This window comes from Panthera tigris, chromosome A1, assembly GCF_018350195.1.
Source record: "Panthera tigris isolate Pti1 chromosome A1, P.tigris_Pti1_mat1.1, whole genome shotgun sequence".
NCBI classification, from domain to species: domain Eukaryota; kingdom Metazoa; phylum Chordata; class Mammalia; order Carnivora; family Felidae; genus Panthera; species Panthera tigris.
This window is the reverse complement of record NC_056660.1, coordinates 122,498,917-122,521,367: the sequence shown is the minus strand read 5'-3', so window position 1 is coordinate 122,521,367 and position 22,451 is coordinate 122,498,917. Positions and strand designations below refer to the sequence as shown.

At 38.9% G+C, this 22,451-nt stretch overlaps 1 protein-coding gene across 6 annotated transcripts in view; it reads left to right on the top strand.

Annotated features, from left to right (window-relative positions):
* Nucleotides 1-22,451, top strand: part of JAKMIP2 (janus kinase and microtubule interacting protein 2) — a 207,607-nt gene that overhangs the window by 22,202 nt on the left and 162,954 nt on the right. For 4 of the 6 annotated variants that reach the window (XM_042986694.1, XM_042986687.1, XM_015536589.2 and 1 more), the window contains exon 1: nucleotides 12,263-12,541. The exons of the other annotated variants lie outside the window; for them this stretch is intronic. The gene's annotated coding sequence lies outside the window, so the exon portion shown is untranslated. Of the gene's footprint in view, nucleotides 1-12,262; nucleotides 12,542-22,451 lie in introns of those variants that run through there. 6 annotated transcript variants of the gene reach the window in all.

Sequence of the window (22,451 nt, the reverse complement as noted above, 5' to 3'; positions counted from 1 at the left end):
AGGGAAAGGTCCAGTTCTGGTTTCCAACTGCAGCTTCCATGCACAACTACAAAGACTGAGGATCTTGCATGGATCTTGATAACAGTCTTGGGGTCCCTATTCTCTATTCTCTATTGAAAGGTGAAGGTGGAGGGAAAATACCCTCACTACGAGGACACTAGGAATGTTGGTGACTCATCACTCGGATGTGTCTTGAAAGAAAAGGAGAGAAACAATATCAGGGCTCCTCTTGAAGTCTGGTCTCCAAGCTCTGGACTAAGAAATTGCCATATCATGTACTTGGAATTGTGCTTGGAATTGTACTTGGAATCTCAATCATTCATCTTCTCATCCTCCATTTTATACATGAATCTTTCTGACCTGAGAATAAGGTGCAGAATGGAAGAAGGAATGGAAAAGGATTGAGGACAGTGAATGAAGCAAACAATTATTAGATTATATATAGATATGTTCATATATATATTCATATATATTCATATATATCATATATATTTAACGCTTATTTATTTATTTTGAGAGAGAGAGGGAGAGAGAGAATCGCAAGCAGGCTTCACTCTGAGCTTGAGCCCAACCTGGGCTCAATCTCAGGAACTGTGAGATCATGACCTGAGCCAAAATCGAGTTAGATGCTTAAATGACTGAGCCACCTGTCACTCCTGTTTGGTGATATATCAACTGAAACTTAGATTAAAGAAATTTGGGGAGCCAAGGAGATATTTGTAGCCAAAGTATGAAGCTTTTTATTCTTGGTCTCATACCATTTGCTTCTAAAATCCTGATTATAGAGACTTACCCAGGTTGATCTGAGGAACCAAGGCTCAGAAACTAAATTTAATACTCATTCCAGCCTTTACTTCAAGAAATAGAAATGATTTTCATCATGACCTATAAATGGCCAGGCCTTTGACTTAGTCTAATGTAGACTAGGCATAAAATATTGTTTCTGGTGTGATATGCCATACTGATGTCTGGGACATGAAGGCTTCCCTTTCAGGGAAGATATATGAAACAAACCTATACTTGGTCTATAATATATCCATACAGATATTTACATAAAGTCAGACCTGGGTCATTTTCCAGAAAATTCTGCGAAATTAGGACATTTCATGATATAAAACATTTTGCCCTTCCTTTTTGACATCCTCATACTATTATGTCGTAGGGCCAAAATAAAAATGGTAGGAAAAGCAGAGAAAATATTAGGAGCCTCATCCCTTCTGATTCACAGTGGGTGTTCTAATCCCAGTAATTAGGTATTAAAACCAGATAGTCATTAGCCATTCCACTGTGTCAAAAGAAAGAATAAAGATCTACTCTCAATTATGAAGGCTAGACAAATCTTAAGAGTTACCAAGGAATTTCCCTGAAGGTCAGTATGCCACATCTCCTTTTGCTCTTGTATTTACAGCAGATTACGGCTTACTGGGAATCTAGGCAAAATAATACTGAAGCAATGTGATCTGTTCCTCCTGTCTGGGTCTTCAGTTACTCAGTGACTATAGATAAAATAAAGAAGGGTTGGAACATTGAGCTGTTTGGAGATATAGAAAGGACATTTTTTCTCACTCAGTGTTAATTTTCTCTTTATATAATGACTTTCAAAGCCTCATTCCGGACAGTACAGTAGCCTGAAAGGGAATGTTAAATTCACTCTTCATGGCATTCTTACACATAAGCCCTTTCACAAGATATGAGGATGGTCTAACAATAGTACAGTCTTGAATTCTACCACTGGTACTCTGCTCTCATATTGAAAGCACTCAAAACTCAGGAAAAGGGTTTGGCCCCATTATTCATAATATTAATGTAAAATCTAAGTCTGCTTTTGAGTTGGGGTGATGTAAGTGACCCCCAAAGGGACCTCTGAGGTGTAAAATCCATTGACTGTCTGCATTGCCCAGAAGCAGCTATCATTACTCTGTAGGGAACTGTGGACACATCGTGTTAGGCTTTCTAAGAGGAGCTTCCATTTGAAGGGTCACTAGAGAAGTGAGGTCCACAGAATTTACAGTTAAATTGAACACAAGGAGAGGCATGAAGTCCTTTTTCTAGGCTTGATTTCTCATTGTGACTCTGGGCTGTGAAGGTCTCCACCAGACAACATTCGACAAATCAAGGGAAACTCACAAAGCATAAATTCTCTTCTTCCTGTGCCCTCAAGAAATTCTTTTTTTTTTATTAAAAATTTTTTATGTTTATTCATTTTTGAAAGACAGAGAGAGAGCACAAGCAGGGGTGGGGCAGAGAGAGAGGGGGACACAGAATCTGAAGCAGGCTCCAGGCTCTGAGCTGTCAGCACAGAGCCTGACACGGGGCTTGAACTCACGAACTGTGAGATCATGACCTGAGCCAAAGTTGGATGCTCAACCGACTGAGCCACCCAGGCACCCCAAAAGTTCTTTTTTTATAGAGACAAACAGTGAAATGAATAGATGGTTTGGGCATGAGCAACTTCTATGAGTAAGAGTCTGTATTTTTCTACCCCTGTCCTAATGCACTATAATGTGGAGGCAAGGACACATAAAAAATCAGACAAATGATGGGCATGTACATGGTTGCTGCTCTGCATGTCTGTAGCTCAGTCTCAGTTTATCCGACTGCAAGGAAGATAGGAGGGATTGGAGATGAAACCTTAAAATGCCTACATGTTGTATAATCAAGATATCCTGAACTCTGAGTTGCCTGGGTGAATGAATAAGCCCTGACCTACTCACACTGAAAGGCATTCCCGCCAAATATACTGCCTAAGCCCTCCACATCTGCTCTTTCAATATTTCTCTGTAAGTCTCTGAGAGGATTATTATATGAGCTCAAGAATCAGTGCTGCAGCTCTGGTCTTTGTTTCTCACGACCAGGTCTTTCATCGGTGTCACTAAGCATACAGACCATGCTGCTTCTGGATGCTTGTAACATGTGGTCCTCTGTGTTCCCCACCGCTCTCTGCACAAGTCCTCATCTCCACTGTGGTGCAGTGGTGGACCAGTTCACCCTCCCTGCTGATGCCCTCGATCCTTGTCAGGCAGACAGGCTTAGCAGTCCCTTTCAAAGAGAGGGGAATTCACTCACGCCTCTACCTTATGCCCTTTTTAGGGAAGGAGAAAGCTGTTTTCTCTCCATGTAAAGCTCTTTTAGTGAGGACAGAACAATTCTCCCTGCCTTCTTTTTAGAAGAGTTGGCAAAGCAAGACTGCTTGGGCCCCAGTGTGTGGAAGTGTTGAGTAGGATGGATCTTTCAGTTTCCACGCAGAACACGGAAGAGCTGACACCTCCCCCACCCCACACTGTCCCCCAGTGTGACTGCATCCAGACTGATGTAAGGCCCAGTGCCACGTTCCACCTGCAAACATTGCTTTCATCCATTCTCCTTTTTTTATCCTGTACTTTTAGTTACTTATCTCTCTGCCATAAATATAGTTGTAAAATGGGAGGAATATGTGAGAGATGAAGACATTGTATGAAATGAGAACCCCCAAATTTAACTTTGCCAGGAGGAAGCAGTGAGCAGACACAAGACATCTCGAAGATTTCCTTAAGAGGTTTTGTTGTCCTTGGCATGTTGGGATCCAGTCGATACGTTAAAAAATAATCTGGCAAGACCAAGAAGGGTTAGGGGAAAGGGTATGAACTTCCATTTCTTTGACTTCAGTATCAGACCACTGTGCCCTGAACATCCTGTGTGAGGTCTCTCCCAGGAACAAGAGAAAAGATTAATATTCATTTCATCTGTTGATTCAGGTGGTACAAGGGCTGGCTAGTATGACCTACAAAAGATCCCCCAGAAGCATAGTTTATTCAGGGTCATAAAGATTAATCCTGTGCATAAATTTGTATCTCAAGGCTTGAAGTTCAAATAAGACTGTGTAACCTCTCTTGTCCTCTCTTTTGTATTTCACCTATAAGTATCTAGCTTTTCCAATGCTCTTTGGGCCAGTTTTCACATCTTACAGGCCCTCTGATTAATTAGTTAATTAAAATAAAATCATTGATGTGTACATTCTGCATTTGCCTGAGGGTCCCAATTTTATCATATTGAAAGTTATACTTCAACAAGAGTTCAGCGTTTTAGATTTATTTGAGAGATGGTTTGGGGTTTTGTTAAGGACTGAGAAATTTATTATAAGGAGAAAAGGATGCTGAGAAAAGTGAAGGAATTCAGAATTAAGATAAAAGAGGCTTAAAAGAGTTAAAAGGAAGAAAGTTGCCTTGCTGAAATTGAGCTCCCCACTTCTGGGTATGACTTTGTCTTCCCTGCATCATCCCCACTCAGAATCAAACCCATTTTGTCCACAATGGGAGTCTCTGGCTCCTCAGCTTGAAAGGCCCCTTAGCTTGTACCCATGGCTGGAGGTAGGGGCACGTTAAGCAAGAGTGCCTCAGGAGGCATTGGGCAGACACAGACATCTCGAAGATCTCCTCACAAGGTTTTTTTGTCCTTGGTGTGGGAGTGGGGGGAAGCCACAGAACTCAAATTCCTTCACTGTGCATTTTTCTAACATGGAAGTGTTAGCAAGCTCCAGGCTCCCAATTTCACACTTCAGATCAACTGTAGGAAACAAATCGAATAGTAATAAAATGTAAATACAGGATGTAAATATTTAAAGAAAGTTGGCTCATAAATATGAGACAGACCGTGCAGTCTGTAAGCTCCGCTTGTAAACAGCCCTTTTCTCCTTTCAGTCCCTTTGCACCTGGGATACCTATCAGAGGAAAATAAGCACTCAGTCGTTTGAGGTATCTAAAAAATAATTTGGGGCACTTGAGGTGGGGGGGGCATTTGTTTTTTTAAATTTAGAATCTGTAAGGAAATTGGGTCTGTAGGTTTTCATAAGAAAGGTTCATATGTGGGAGTGGGCATACTATAACAGAACAGCTAGAAGTCACTGAGACCTGTCTACATGCCAGGAGTGTACTAAGGTTAAACATAATTCATTTAGATGTCCATTTAGTAGGCAAAGGCAATTTCTACCCTGGCTTCATAGATGAGGACATTGAGGCCTAGAGAAGATATGGTTACAGGGTCTCACAGTTAGAGGGACTTGGGGTTGTAACCCAGGAAGAAGCCAAAGTAGTTGTGGGAGAGAATATGGTTTAGATATTTAGGAGGCTCAGAGCAGAGGAAGGCCATTTCTTTTCATTTCTTCTCTTTTCTTTTCTTTTATTTTTTTATTTAGAAAGAGAGAGAGCACGCTCAAGTGGACGAGTGCGGGGGGTGGTGGAGAGAGAGACAGAGCAAGAGAGAGAGAGAGAGAGAGAGGGAGAGAATCTTAAGCGGGCTCCACGCTCAGTGAAGAGCCCGACATGGGGCTCAAACTCACAACCCTGGGATTGTGACCCCAGCGGAAATAAAGAGTCAGATGCTTTAGCTGGTTAAGCCACCAAGGAAGGCCATTTCTTGTTGGCAATCCGCTTGTCCAGACTTGGGATTTTCTGAATCAAAATCATGGTATTCTTACAGGCCTCATTTACCTTTGTCAGCCAAGTTGCTTCCATCACTGTGAGCTCATTGGTGACTTGCCCATCGTGCCAGTCAGTTGTGAATGCCTAATTCTCCAGAGCACTAGGCCTGGGGAGGGAGGGAGGAAAGGCCCCTGAAAATGGGGCTCTTTGAAACCCCTTCACGTTTCCCCACACTTTGCCAGAGTCAGAGCCCTGAAGCCTTTCCTTCCTACAGAAGGTAAAAACTAAACCTTGCCAGTGTGACATTTGAAATGGAAGAGTTGGCTGTCTACTCAGCAGCGATTGTGGTACGTCTCTGTCCCTCACCCCCAGATACTGTGCTGGGTATCAACATTAAGTAAAAAGTGAGTCCACCAGCAAGTCCTCAGTGTCACCTTAAAGTGTATTCTTTCAAAATAGTCCAATCTTCTCATATGCACTCCTACCATCCTCATGTAACCAATATCACCTGCAGCCTAGATGTCTGTAGCACCCTAATGGCGTCCACTTTTGCCCACTATGAGGTCCTTCCCTACAATGCTTTAAACCAAATTTAAACTCTTCAATGGTCTTCACTACCTTTACTACACGGTGCTGTGTAATTTGGTTCCTGTCCACCTTCCCAACTTCTCTTGCTACTTTCTGCCATGCTCACCATTTCCAGCTATACTGACCTTCAGCAGTATTTCTTATTCCTGGCTTTCTTTCTCCTCGGAGCTCATCCTTTCATGTGAACCTCTCTTTTCTCAGCTCCCACATGACTGCCATAACCCATACCTCACTTCTCAGTTTAAATGCCGCCTCCATAGTGAGTCATTCCCACTTTCCCCACCCCCATTCCTATATTCCTCTCAGTGGTTCATTGCTTCATGGCACTTGTGAAAATTTGCTATTATTTTTGTGGTTTGTTTTCTCATTCTTTGGCTGCCCCACCCATTAGACTCTAAGCTCCATCATGACGTTCACTCTGGGATGCATGTGCTTATTGTGTTATGTGGCTCATGTTCTCTACGCCTAGAGCTGTATGTAGTAAGATGTTTTGAGTTACTAAGCACTGTAAGAATTACGAAAATTATGGTGCCTCCAATAGACAACTAAAAGCAAAAACTGTACCAAAATTAAAATAGAACTTGCATATATTCTGAAATCAAACACACTGACTTGTAGATTTTCTGATTGCAAAATTCTGTAAAAGTTCACTGAAATGGAACTTTTCTCTTTTCTTTGGTGTCCCTCATTTGCTGATAACCTAAGCCCATGTGCTGTTGGCCATGGGGTAATATACAGCTGCCCAGGACCTGAAAGGGAAAAACTGTTTCACATTTCAATATCAGAGCAAAGGTTTGTGTTACCATGTAAACCTTACTTAATAAATCTGTAATGGAGCAGTGGCCACTGTTAGCATGACACCTCTTTTTCTACTGTAAGAACAGTTAACCTTTTGGCCTCCCTTCATTCCTTCTCATCCCATGCAGCCTGTTGGCTCCTTAGCTATTGACAGACTCTAAATCCTCAAATAAATTTAAAAAAAAAAACACGGAGGAAAGAAGTTGTGTGCTTGTGTGTGTGAGTGGTGATGGGGAATGAGGTAGATGCTTTCAGCAAACATCTGAGTGCGTGTAATGTGCACAGGTACTGTGCGGGAAGCCAGGACTGAGTAAAAAGTGAGTAACACGCATGTTCTTGCACATCTCAGCACCTGTGTACATTTCCTTCCCTTTGTCTGAAACCACCTGCCCCTACCCTACCCCATTATCCCTCCAGTGATACCTTCCTTGGGCTCCTAAACTAGATTATATCCTCTCTTTATGAGCTATCAGAGCTTCAGATGGTTCTCTATTGTAGCCCTCCCCATAATTTAATTATATTTGATTTTGTAGTTTCTCTTTCCTTTTAGACTATAAACTCCATGAAGAGACTGCTCATGTTGCCTTATTCACAGCTATATCCCTAGTTTTTGAACAGCACACAGGAACAGCTAGCAATAGATATTTGCTAGATTAATGTAGCAATACATTAATGAATGAACAGTATATCCCTGACTTCAGAGTGCTTAAAATCAAATAGGGAAGAAAGACAAAGAAACTACTTGCCAGCAGTAAAGACATGACAGGGAACCACAGGAACCTCACTTTTTTAAAATTTAATTTAATTTTTAAATTTACATCCAAGTTAGTTAGCATATAGTACAACAATGATTTCAGAAGTAGATTCCTTAATGTCTCTTACCCATTTAGCCCATCCCCACTCCCACAACCCCTCCAGTAACCCTCTGTTCTCCACATTTAAGAGTCTCTCATATTTTGTCCCCCTCCCTATTTGTATATTATTTTTGCTTCCCTTCCCTTGTGTTCATCTGTTCTGTGTCTTAAAGTCCTCATATATTTGTCTTTCTCTGACTAATTTTGCCTAGCATAATACCCTCTAGCTCCATCCACGTAGTTGCAAATGGAAAGATTTGATTCTTTTTGATTGCCGAGTAATACTCCATTGCCGAGTAATACTCACCTCTTCTTTATCCATTCATCCATCGATGGATATATGGGCTCTTTCCATACTTTGGCTATTGTTTATAGTGCTGCTATAAACATTGGGGTGCATATGCCCCTTTGAAACAGCATACCTGTATCCCTTGGATAAATGCCTTGTAGTGCGATTGCTGGGTCATAGGGTGGTTTTTTAAAAATTTTTTGAGGAACCTCCATAATATTTTCCAGAGTGGCTGCACCAGGGAACCTCACTTCTAATGCTAATCCTGGTATCATTGAAGACTCCCCAAAGGAGGTGATGGATACATTATGAAGGTTGAAGACTTAGAGGAAGGAAGACACGGCTAGTGGAACAGGCTGAGCAAAGGCCAATGTGTCCACCTGCTATGCAGGAAGGCATTCACAAGATGGTTGGCCATAGGAGTATGGAGTTCACAGGAGGGTTCTTTTAATATATTTGCTTACTGGTAGTATTTTTTTTAAAGATTTTGTTTTCTTTTAAGTAATCTCTACACCCAATGTGGGGCTGGAACTTATAACCTCAAGATCAAGAGTCGCATGCTCTACCTACTGAGCCAGCCCATTACTGATAGTATTAATAAGGGATATGCAGTGAGGTCAGAATGTTATCCTTATTCTTAATGAACTCAGAAAGATCCTGACTGCTTATGTTTAATGTTCTCTGTAAATACGTAATATGTTAATAACCTCTTACAGAGTAGACAAAGAATAAACAGTCACTTCCTACTGTGCCTTTTCCCTTTTTTCCCCTTTTTGGGGGAAATGAAGACATTGGCCTATCTCTGAGATAAACATCTCCAGAATTCCTCATGGTCTGCTGAAAACCAGTGTGCAGCCATAACAAAGTTTTTAGAATAACTCTGAGTGATCTGAGTATTTTGGAAACATCTTGAAAAATATGCTATGCATAACCATAGTTACTTAAAATGATATTTATAATGATATGAGCTAAATATTATGTTATTTATTACATGCCAGATACTTACTAGCTTTTTGCAGTAATAACTTTGATCTTCAAAACAACACAAAGAAGTAGATACTGCTCTCATGTCCTACAATGAAGAAACTGAGGCACACAGAAATGAAGCATCTTACCCAAGGTCACTCAGAAAACAAATGGTGAAACATGAATTCAATCCAAAAAGTTGGTCTTCAAAGCCTACACTTTGCAGCTTCCTCCCATTATGCTGTGGTTTCTCCTGAAAATTTAATGCCGCTTTTGGAGCCAAGACCCACACCCTATGCTTTTTTCAGATATCTCATAGAATCCAGAAGTCAAAATTGGAAAGGTCCCAGAAGAGGTAGACAGTCTGCTCACTGTTGGTACTCCTGGAGAAGACATTCTTAGAACAAAATCAGTATTTCTCAAAGAATGCCATGCATACTACTGGCGATGTGCTAGGTGACTTTGAATATGCATGAGCAAACGGTTCCATATTCATATCTATGTATATTTAAAATATGCATCGGATAGACATTATGCTAATATGCATTATGATAAGATATTTTGTGTAATTATCTTAGTTTTTAATTTTGAGAAATATCAAAAATATATAACTGGAGAAATAATGTTATAACAATAACTTCTATAGCCATGATTTAGTGCAGAAGTTGTTGATATTTTATTTATTTACTGGTTTATTTGTTCAACAAACATTTATTGAACACCTAATATAGGTCAGGGACTGTTCACAAATAAAAAGACAAGCAAATAAAAAATCCCTGCCCCGGGGCGCCTGGGTGGCGCAGTCGGTTAAGCGTCCGACTTCAGCCAGGTCACGATCTCGCGGTCTGTGAGTTCGAGCCCCGCGTCGGGCTCTGGGCTGATGGCTCGGAGCCTGGAGCCTGTTTCCGATTCTGTGTCTCCCTCTCTCTCTGCCCCTCCCCCGTTCATGCTATGTCTCTCTCTGTCCCAAAAATAAATAAAAAACGTTGAAAAAAAAAAAATAAAAAAAAAAAAATAAAAAAAATCCCTGCCCCGTTATAGCTTCCATTCTAGTGGGGAGAAACAGATACCAAAAAATGTAGAAGGACAAATAAATAATATAGTATGTTAGAAGATGACAAATACCATGGAAAAACAGAGTATCCTAAGAAAGGAGATGGCAGTGGAGAGAAGGAGTGAAATTTTAAACATTTAAAATGATTACAAATAAAGTTGAAGTCTCTGTGTTAGCCTCCCAAAATATATTTTTTTGATTCAGGTTCCTTTCTCTGAGGACATTCTCTTTACCATGCTTATTTTTATTTATATTCTCCTGAAGCCAGAGACAAATTTCATTTTAAAATAAGTAACAAATAATTAAAGTAGATAAAAATAAATGGTAAACAATTAAATATTTAAAAAAAACTATTATTAAATAATGATAACAATGCTGCATGGATGTGGCAAAAAGTGCAAGATCATTTGAATGATTAAATTATTCACACAGGGAGCACCAAACACTTTTTTCTTCCCCCATTGATTCTGCCTGTGTTGATGGGAGAAGGGAGAAAAATTGGACTCACTCTCCCCAATCAAGTCAGCTTTTGGCGTGAAAGATGAAATGCTTCCTCACAAGGCCAGAGGGGAGGGTTCTGTCACCCATCACGCCTGAGATTCTACAACCCTTATTTCCTGCTTACTTACATGAGTACCTCTGTGGAGACAGCAGAAGGTGAAATACAGAGAAGAATACAAAAAGAAGCGAGACCATTACAACTCATTCCATTCTGTTACGCGACTACATTTACATGACGCTGATGTAGAATTATGTGCAGACTGTGTGATTGTTCAGGGGCTAGTGGGCGAGGCAGGGGCCATGAGGTGCACAGAGCAGGATGCAGGCTTCTCCTTTGCAGAGAACCAAGAGGCGATGCCAAGTACTAAGGATGAGTGCACCCCTTTCCTTGACCAGTGAACTATCTTCAAGTCAGTTTTGCTAGGGTGTACCTGGGTGGCTCTGTGGGTTGAGCATCTAACTTTGGCTCAGGTCATGATCTCACTGAGTAGGGCTCTGTGCCGACAGTGCAGAGCCTGCTTGGGATTCTGTCTCTCCCTCTCTCTCCCTGACTCATGCTTTGTCTCTCTCAAAATAAATAAACTTAAAAAAAAAGACTTAGAATATCCTCAGGTGTCACATTTTACAGAACCTTTAATCTCTCAGGAGCTCTCTGTCTTTGCTATCATCATCACCATCACATTTATCATGTATTGTTTTCTCTCAATTTTTTGCCTTCTCTGAACTTGCCATGCTATTCCTTGATCCCTTGGATTAAGAGACAGCTATGATGTACTACTACTAACTACTACTAGTAAGCATTTGTTTGTATGTTTACTACATGCCAAGTGCTTTTAATGCATTATTTCATTAATCTTTGCCATGACTGCATGAGATAGATACTAGCATCATCTGTAATTTATAGTTAGAAACAGAACTCACCAAGAACTCGGAACACTGCTGATTTCACTTCCTTTTTCTACCTACCACCCTGACTACCAGCTGGCTTGGGAACTCCAAAAGGGCATCTATGAAAGTGGCATCCGTGAAAATGGCATAAAATTTCCTGCAGGAAATTTAACACTCCAGGAGTTTGACATTATAAAGGCCTGGAACTATCCACCAACTGGTTGGTGTTACTGAGAACCACGATTACTCAAGAAATTTCTGTTCCCTCTGTTTCAACTTTCTTTTCCACAGGGGAGTGCCAAATACCTCCAAATCCTATTCAGAGAGAGAACTGGAAAAACAGTGAGACCAAGTGACTCACTTGAGAAGAACAAGCAGAGAGTAGTGCTAAGGAATCAGACTCTTATTTTATTGCAAAGTCCAGCCACTTACTTTGCTTTTTAACAACCTTGAGTGACATTGGGTAAAAGATACTATCAAGGACAAACATATTTGGAGTAATTATAATCTCTGATTACACAATATGATTTTCTTCATTTGTTATGTTTTTCTGATGGCAAATTTTAATACATTCTGTTGGAAAACCTTAGAAAGTGCAAAAAATAGCTAAGCTATTTTGTATGTTTCAGCCTTGATTTCGATTACATTCAAATTATTCTCCTCTTTTGCCTGTGCACCCTTGCCCCATTTTTAAAGACCCAGAGTCCAGGGTAGGAGAGACCCAGAGCATCCCAGAGGGCAGCAGCACAAATTCACTCCCCTCCAGCCCTGCAACTCATTTCACCCATCTCCCCTCCCCCTTAGTCTGGTGGCTCACCATTGGTCGTTGCCATGACAACCAGCAGCTGCCAGGACAGGCAGCCTCTACCGCAGCAGGGGTGGGGCCTTGGGGGAGGGGGCAGGAGAGGAGGAGCCAGAGGAGGTGTCTGCTGCAAGTTCCTGGCTGCTTCTGAGCTCACCCCATCCTCCGAGAGGGAGGAGGCCAAGTGGTGATGCCGCTGCTCCTGTCGCCTCGACTGCTGATGCTCTAGTGAGGCTGGAAGGGTGGTTCCTCTTCGCCCCGTCGCCAACCAGAGAGCGAGGGAAAAAAATCCCACCGGCAGCTGCTGATGTTGGGTTCGGAGGCTGCATCCGACTCGGTCACAAGGAAAATGGATTCAGTTTGCATCTCTCCCTCCTTTCAACAGCTTCTCCGGGTCTCAGCATGGTAAGCAGAAGACTGTGGGGCTATCTTCTTGGTGTAGCTGCCTGTTAAAGGACCTGTGTGTACATTTGCGGCCAGCACTTGAACAATGACTCCCTCAGAGTAGGAGAGGAAGATGTGGAGACAGAGATGGGGATGGAGGGAGAGGAAGGTTGCCAGGAAGAGAGAAGCAAGAAAGCATCCGCTGTGTATTTAAAAAAAAAAAAAAGAAAAAAAAAAAAAGGTCTGATTTTATCTTGAACGGGCTCAGAATGCAGACTGAGCCGCTTGGTCCCTTTCCTTCCAAGCTTAGGAGCAGAATCAGGGGTGGAAAAAGACCTAACAAGAAATGGGTGTTATTGAAAGGACTCATTTAATTTGCAGCTCTCACATACAGGGTTGGGCCTTCCTCAAAAACCCATTTGGTGCCTCCTGAGCTTCCCGGCCTAATTATAAGGTGATTTTGCTTATTTCCTTCATCGCTAAGAAAAGGTGGCCCTGGAATTTATCATTCCATTTCATATTCTAATGCACTCTTGTTGAGAAGCGATTTGCTGGATAGAGTTTGATTTTTAGTAGATAGATGTGATTGTGAACATACAAATGTGTATCCTATGGATATACATATCTTATATACACATGTTTCTAGTGCATTTAGGAAACATTTATATGCATACTGTGCTTTCCAATCATATTTATGGGTTATAAATGTCCTTGCATGCTTGGAAGTAATTGCACATTTTTGAAACTATGCTTCTGGTTTGTATTATTATTCATTGGCTTCATTTGGATTAATGTGAGATTTATTCTTGTTATTGTCCCTTAGTTTCATTGTGACCAATTAGGACAGATGCCTATCATTTAATTCTGTATCTTAGCACTAGATGCGAATTCACAGCCTGCCTCTTTTCTTTATTTTTAATTGGGTTTGTGGGAGGTGACTTGAGAGCCCTGAATTTACAATGATGGGAAAGGGAGGTGGCTTGTGGTATTATTTTGTGTCCAGCATCTTGCCAAGTGAATATTGAAACAAATCAGTTTTCTCAAAATTCCACTCCATCCCCTTCATGTTTGTGCCTTGTGTCCCAGGGAAGCACAGACAAGCTGGAAGGTGAAATGCATTCATTTTATTTGATAAGGCTGCTTGCTATTTGGTCTTCATTCCTTCAGTATCCAGGCACCATTTTACAGTTCTCTCAAATGTTGTATTATGGGTCTATTTATTTAGGTGGTTAAGTAGGAAAGTGGGATTGTTTTGAAAATATAGGTGTTCCCAAGTACCTTAGCCATTTCCAAATTAGCCTGCTTATACAATGAAATGAAACAAGAGAGTGGGCAAAGCTTAGCATGAGAATATGTGGCTTGTAGCCCGAAATGGGGGGCTGTTGTAGTTTACAAATGCTTACTGGGATCTGTTTGACCTTTATTATGTCAAGGCTTTAAGGCAGCTCAGGAGACTGGAGATGCCTGAAATGAGTAGGGTACAGGGCTCCATTCCTACCCGGGATAATGGATCTCATTGAATTAAAGCCAGAAAAATCCTTGCAGGTAAAAGTGTATTACATTCATCATATGGACTAGTTTTATCCATCCATTTCTTCTCAAACAATATCATTGTCAGTGCAAACATTTTTTTGCAATGTAAAGTAACATTTTTTGTCTTAATCTTGCATTTTATTTTACACACTGCCCCCTCAGTTAAAATTTTTACATGTGTTTGAATCAAGTTTATAGTTTAATTTCAGAGAATAAATATTCTAGTTGGTTTATATACAGGAAGATTTAGTGGAAGAATGGATTTAATACGCTCACAGCATGTCATATATTATGTAGATTCACAACTCTGTAAAGTCATGCTATCGTGTGCCTAATTATAACAGCTAAATAAAGTAGAGCAAGGAAAGAGGTACTGGTCCTGCATGTCATATCAAATACTTATAACACACTGCATCCTACATCTTTTAATAACTTTCGACTTCCAAAAATTACAATTTCAGATATATCGACAGTAAGCTTAAGAAATTAAGACATGTTTTGGTTGACCCTGTTTCATGCAATGAAAACAGCTATCTTGGGGCTTTGTTTTATTTCCTTTGTGTTGAGTTTTCATTGGGTTGTGGTTTTATAGGAGAAGTTGGTATAGTTAGGGCAGAGGCCAATCACTGTAGGCCGTGGACACAGAACAGACTATCAGTAGTAGCACACTTCACCTGTGTGGTAAGACCCTGATGGGAATCATAGACCTAGTTTTTGATCCCACAGCTTGAGACAATTATATGGCCTTTGCTGAAGGGCCACACAAAAATGAAGTGTGTTTAAAGGACTACAAGTGGAATTCTCTAACAAAAGATAAGGAAACTAGAATTATTTCATTTGGAGAAGAGAAAATTGAGAGAAGACAATCATTTGCTTCACAAGAGCTGGGGTTTATTTGGAGCCTAAAATTTAGTCAGTGGGCTTCATCAGGAAGAACGAAGATTAGAAATATAGAATGTAGAGGCACACCTGGGTGGCTCAGTTCGTTAAGCGTCCACCTCTTGGTTTTGGCTCAGGTCATGATCTCGAGGTTCATGAGTTCAAACCCCACATCGGGGATCCTCTCTCTCCTTCTCTCTGCTCCTCCCCTGCATGTTCTCTCTCTTTCAAAATAAATCAATAAACTTAAAAAATATATATATAGACAATGTAGAACTTCCTGATAGCAAAGTTGAGTTGTCAACTGGGCAACCAGATTACACCGTGCATTCTTTCTTTCATCAAAACCTCCAAAAGTTTGACCTAGACATGCACTTATTTCAGATAGTGTAGACTAGATTCTTTGTCAAGAACTTCTCTGGCTTTTTCTAGAGTAAACTGTCTATTTTAAAGTGTGCTTTAGTTGTTTAATATCTGGTACTTCGAGATCTATAACATTAAGACTCCATTTTGCAGTGGGCTTCTAAATTACAGAATCTGTATATTTTTAAATCGATTGACCATCTGCTTGGAAAATTTTATATGTCATCTTGTCAGGATGCATGGAACTAAATATTGGCCTCTTCATAAGAGTCTTTTCTCAGCAACTTTGTGTAGTCTGATATCTAACAGTCATATTAAAATTATTCCCTGTTGTATGGCTAATTTTGAAAACTAAAATGCGGTTGAGTGGGTCTAGATACAAAATAATTCAAAAGCCATCAAGTTGATTTCAGAACAAAGTATTTGAAAAATACATGCAAGTTATTGTGTAAATGTGCTGTTTAACAACATACAAATTTTGTTAATTACCCTTTTCTCAAACACTGTCTTGTAAATGCCAATCGTGTTGGAATGTTAAATATTTTGACTAGAAATTTGTTTTAGTTGGAGCATAGCATACATTATCTAATTCCTCACTTTATAATAGGATGTTCCCTATTTCTTCAAGTGACCTCAGAACATATTTCAATTTTATGTACATGCTTCTAGACTCCAAAAGGATGACTTAGTAAATGTCTGAAAAGTCAAAACCATTTTCTACATTTCTCATAGATTTGTAAAAAGATTAATGATTTGTTTTCCATGATTACAACCTAAAAGAAAACCAAATTTATCTTGGAAGTTTCAACGTAAATAACTCAAGAATCTGTTGTTCTGCCTGAAATAAATAAACCAGATTTATACCTGAGTGTTAATGTGAGAGGTCAGTTACAAAATTCCTCCTGTTTGTATATCCCAACTATTATTCTACCAAGTAAAAACTGTGTTTTTACAAAAGAGGAATTAATCATATAGTCAAACTATTTGTAGAGCTCTTAAATGACTGGACAAATTTGCATATCCTAGCAATGTAGAATATCCTACATATTCTGTAGGATATACAGATATATACATAAGATATATAGATGTGGAAAGAATATAGTTGTAATAAGTACCACCATTACACCTTACATTAATATCATCTTTTGTAGTTCACAAAGTCTTTTTACATTCTTTATTTTTCATCTAATATTCCCCCACATTCTATCTTGCTGGTAAAACTGTGTCATTATAACTATTTTAGATGGTTTTTTTTTTAAGTTTATGTATTTATTTTGTGTGTGTGCGAGAGAGAGAGAGAGAGAGAGAGAGAGAGAGAGACTGCGCATGAGTAGGGGAGGGGGAGAGAGAGAGAATCCCAAGCAGGCTTCACACTCCACACTAAGCCCCACACTGGGCTCTATCTGAAAATCTGAAGATCATGACCTGAGCCAAACCTACTTACTGAGCCACCCAGGTGCTCCATCATTATAGCTATTTTAAATAAGTGGAAACAGGCTCAGAGAAGTTAGACTTGTCCAAGTTTGGGTTTGGTAAATGGTCTAACTGGACCTGGATATCAAATCCCATGAGCCCACATCTGCCATGTTAGAACATTTAACATATTATCTTGCTAATTAGAATTTTAAAATATCAAATATAGTAAATCTGCATTAAATGTGGCTATTTGTATTTGAATTTTTATTTGAATATGTCAGGTGCCATGATTTGCTCTTTGATCACATTGAATTGCCAAATAGACTCAGTGTATGCTTAGGGTATCAGCCTCCCCCTCAAAAAATGGTGCATGCAAAAATTATTTTGGAGAAAAGCTGGATTCTTGATATTTTAGAAAAGCATAGTTGGATTTGTTTGGGGAAAAATCAGAACTTTGTTGGATTGATGTGCCCTTATTTTATGGCTAACTATTGTTTTTATTTTTAGTGACATCCGGCTTGGGAAGTAACATAATTTATTTCTGTGCTTAGGACCAAATTAAGATTTCTATAGACCTCGGACCTTGAAAACACTTAGCCATACCTCCCACCTATACTTCCTAAGCATCGTTCCATGTACATGTTCTTATAATTAAAAATGATATTAAATCATAAAAATGTGTACATCAGTTCAACAGCTTTCTGATATTTTCCCTGGGCAAATACTTTTACACTTTTGTGACATACCAAAAATTTAGTACTTTTCTCCAAAAGTATTCTGATTTTTTGGTGTCTTCCTTTCTTTGCCAATGCCCTAGGCACATACTTTGTGTCTGACTATTTGGTACTTCAGCAGTGGCCAAAGAGCAAATTAAGCCATTTGAACTATCATTCCACATTTGGGAATGTCCTTTATAATTAATTAGCTTGTAGTACAAGTGAGATCTGTCACACTAGACATTCTAATTTAAATAAATATTCACCAATATAATTAAATTTTATCTTTTAAAGGGTTTTTTTCACATTTAAAAAATATATCCTCATTGCAAGGAACAAAAAAAGGTAATATATAAATGTATAAAAGGAAAATCACCCATAAGCCTGTCATCAAGAAATGATTACTGTTAGCATTTTGAAATATTTCCTTCTAGATTTTTTTAAACATGCGACTATAAACACACTCAGACATACAATTTCATTAATGGGACCATACTCTAGGCATTGTTTTGTAGTTCTTACAAGGTAACCATCTTTTCATGTCAACAAAATATGTCTCTACTAAATTTCCAGTCTCTGTGTGTTTTTTCCCCCTGATGATTCAAGCTGTTTTTTCCCCACTCAAGGGTCTGTATGCTTTGTTTCAAACACTTGTCATGAAACAGGTAGATCTTGCTTGATTTACAGCAGCTGTGAGTCAAGCATTATTTATTTATTTTTTTTTTCAGGAAATCTGAGCTCTGTTACCCTGACTGCCATTGCACCTCACAATGGGTATTAAATTAACCTCGGTTTTCTCTTGTCTGCTCATAATGAGTGAGTTTTAAGTCCAAGTCAATGAAATCTTTGAATCACTAAAAACATCATCATGTACATGCATAAGCAGACAAGCCAACACAAAAAATAAATTTCTTTCAGGTTTTTGTCATTTTTTCCTCAGTATGGTAGTGGCATCTTGCAGTCTTAACCTCTTTGTCCAACTCAAATGCTCTATGAAAGCAGACTTAACATATATTAGCTGTCACATGACTTCTCAGACTAAACTGAGATATATTTTTGACATCTATTTCTTAAACCTGTGTATGGTTTTTATTTTTTTTTAATTTTTTTAAAGTTTTATTTATTTATTTTGAGAGAGGCAGAGATAGCATGAGTGGCGGAGGGGTTGGTGGGGGGAGAGGGAGAGGGAGAGAGAGAATCCCAAGCAGGCTCCACACTGTTAGCACAGAGCTTGACGTGGGGCTCAAACTCATGAAACTGTGAGATCATGACCTGAGCCAAAACTGAGAGTTGGTTGCTTAACCTACTGAGCCACCCAGGTGCCCCTGTACTATGGTTTTTAAATGAAAGCTGAGTCATCTGGCTCTTTAAAATATGAATGGTTGGAATCTCCTTATACTTGAAGTTTGAGCTTTAAATATAACTCCTTGGAGAGATTTTCTTAAGTATATTTCTGTTCTCTGTACCCTGTGGTTTTCCTTCATAGCATTTATCAAAGTTGTAATTACAGAGCTATTTATTTGCTTACTTGGTTTTCCATACCCTTCAGTAGATTTGAAGTTCTCTGAGGGCAGAAAATGAAACTGTTGGGGCACCTGGGTAGCTCAGTTGTTTAAGCATCCAGCTCAGATCATGGTCTCCCAGTTCATGAGTTCAAGCCTCACATCAGGCTCTCTGCTGTCAGCATGGAACTGGCTTCAAATCCTCTGTCCCTCTCACTTTCTGCCCCTCTCCCATTTGCGTGTGCGCATACATGCACGCTCTCTCAAAAATAAATAAACATTAAAAAAAAGATTGTGGAATAGCTGTGATTATCATTCTTTTATTTTGGTGCAAAAACAAAGTGGATTGTATTCTTATTTGTGATATTCTCAGGATTTTAAGGTTTCGATAAAGGAAAACCAAATTATTAAAGGCAATAAATCACAATGCTTTAAAAATCTGTAATTAAGAGTTGTTCACTACATGCTATGACATCAAAAAGAAAAGCCGTGAACATTTCTGTGGCTCCTTTTATTTCCTTTCAAAACTGAATTGCAAGTCAGAAATAATGACACCAGTAGGCAAATACCTTTGGATTCATTGTAATTTATTAAAATAAATTAATAATTTAATTATTATTAGCATCAAACTACATGATCCACACTCAGCTATTTTGCTATTCTGGAAATCCACTCTACTAAATTCGCTAATCATAAACAAATCATCCCTTCATATCTGTATCCAGAAATTAAGACTAAACAGAAATGGAAGTAATATCCTTACTGAAAAGATAAATTAAGGTGGCATCTTGCCTTCATGGAAATTCTGGAGGTAGAAGTCTTTGTTCCCTTTCTTTGCTTGACATCTAAATCAAGATCATTTACTGCAGTGCTTGAAATTCCGGAGCCTACTGCAGCAAAAATATACTTAGAAAACCAAGAGTCTGACTAAGTTTAGTTGACAATCTCTGTCAGAAAACAAGTCCCTGGTATTATTTTCAAGGAGGAAATTTGCTGAAATCACTGGGACTCTAAAAAAACTTTGCGAGCATGTGCCAAAGAAAAAGGGTAATATTTTCCTCATGACTTGTGTTCCACACTGGAAATATTCCCCTGGAAAATGCTACCAGTATAACTACAATGAAAATGTAAACCAAGCAAATGTTTCTTTCCCGCATTCCTTATCTGGTTCTTTCCTGTGCAGCATTTCATGGAGAGAGGTTACCTTCCAAAAATAAACTGAGCTCGTACTCTGTAATCATTACTGATCCACTTTATGTCTCCCATAAACTACTCATAAGTCAGATATACCTACTTTGAACATATTTTCCAGAACAAAAGCCTTTTTTTTTTAAATGAGAACATACTGAGGAAAACAACTAGAAAAAAATACTTTAGATGAGTACCATTCTTAAAAATCCGCAATATGGTGGGGTGCGTGGGTGTCTCAGTTGGTTGAGTGTCTGACTTCAGCTCACGTATGATCTTACATCTTACATCTGATTACATCAGATCAACTTACTGATGAGTTCAAGCCCCACATCAGGCTCTGTGCTGACAGCTCATAGCCTGGAGCCTGCTTTGGATTCTGTGTCTCCTTCTCTCTTTTCCCATCGCCTGCTCATGCTCTGTCTCTCTCTCTGTCTCTCAAAAATAAATAAACATTAAAAATTTTTTTAAAATCCATGACATGGTGTCATTCTACCAAAAAACCCATTAGACAACTGACAATTTTTTATATAACAATCACCAACCTGGAGGTGGTACAAAAATGAACACCCTGAATTCTCATGAGAATTCTCAAAATTCTGTTTATCGGCACTGACAAGACAGAGAGAAGGAGTTAGGTGTTTTGCAGATACTCTAGATCCCAAATGTGCTTTCTTATGAATTTCCTAGATAATTCAGATTATGAAGATGGGTACTCTGGAATTATTGGGGTTTCTCCATCATCTGCTCTGCTCCAGTTACCTAGATCCAGGGGAAAGAATTACTCTTACCTCACTGGTTCATTCTTTGTCTCTCTTATCTCTTGACGAGGAATTTAAGTGTATTGAACCATGAGATAAATTTTATATTTTAGAAAATAGATGATTTTGATTTATTAAGGAAAACATTTGAATTATGATTTACTTTTATTTTTAAAACACTTCATTGAATAAAAGCATCTACAAAGTTTAGAATTTATAGTGTTTTAAAAAAATTTTTTAATTTATTATTTATTTTTGAGAAAGAGAGAGGGTGAGCAGGGGAGGGGCAGAGAGAGAGAGAATCTCAGGCAGGCTCTACACTGTCAGTTCAGAGCCGGACACGGGGCTTGAACTCATGAAACTGTGAGATCATGATCTGAGCCAAAATCAAGAGTCAGATGCTTAACCAACTGAGCCACCCAGGCAATTCTCACATTTACAGTGTTTTGAGCCAGATGCTTAAAACATCGGCCATCATTAAAAATAAACCCTAGCTTTTAAAAAATGAAGTAACAAGGAACCTCTTACCCTAGTTACTTTTTCATAGAAGGAACATTTTTTCCATCTTGTTCTCTTAGGTAGGTTATCCACATTTGGGAATCCACAGGGTGCAGTGCTATGCTCTGAAACAAGAAAAAGGAAAATAGCCTGCTATAAAGGAAATTGATTTCTTCACCACTGTGTGACTGTTAGGCTTTTATCCCCCATAGATTTGAATGAACCCAATCTCTAAATGTATGCTTAAAGATGCCTGATTCATACTAATGCTCTTGTCTGAACAGGTTTGACTACACATACTGTCCCATCTCATTTAATATGTGATTTTATATATTTTTTCTTTTCATGTTGTTTTTACTTTTTGAAATCAAACCTAAATGGTTCAGCCTGGGCCCCTGGGAGGTAGTAAAGAGATAAGATTAATATTTCTAGTCAGTCACTGGTCATCTCTTACTGAACTTTCAATAACATTTGTATAGTTGGAAAACATTAACTGTCTAAATTTGTTTTGTATAATCGTCTTGCTTTGAAACATCGATCTTTGGCTGTATTGTTAGCTGTAATCTAAGCAGAATTGATCCATTCTTAGTTCATATGGTATCATCACTTACTACATTCTTGATGTCCTTAAATGCTGTTTGACTAACAAAAGGATCTTTATGACAGAGAGTAGCTGATGAAATAGTGGAAAAGCATTTTGTTTAGGAGATTGTCATTTTGCAAAGAAGCACTCTCCCTTGAGTCAATCTGCAAAATTTTCAGACTTGATGCTGACTTGTCTCTATTCTTTACAAGAATTAGGGACATCCATCATTTACAATTTTATTTATAATTCAAGTAAAACAATTTATTCCAACAATGGATGGGATAATCCTGACCCTCTTAATAACAAGGATATCTGACATGCTCTGAGTATAACAAGTATGAAAAGAAGAAAATAGAACAACTTATTTTCTCTAAGTCATCCGCAAAAAGAAAAGCAGCAATATTCTTTGAGTACCTATTCTGTATCTACTAGACTGTTTTCATCCATGTCCGTTTTTGCAATCCTCACAACAGAGACATTGTTCTTCCC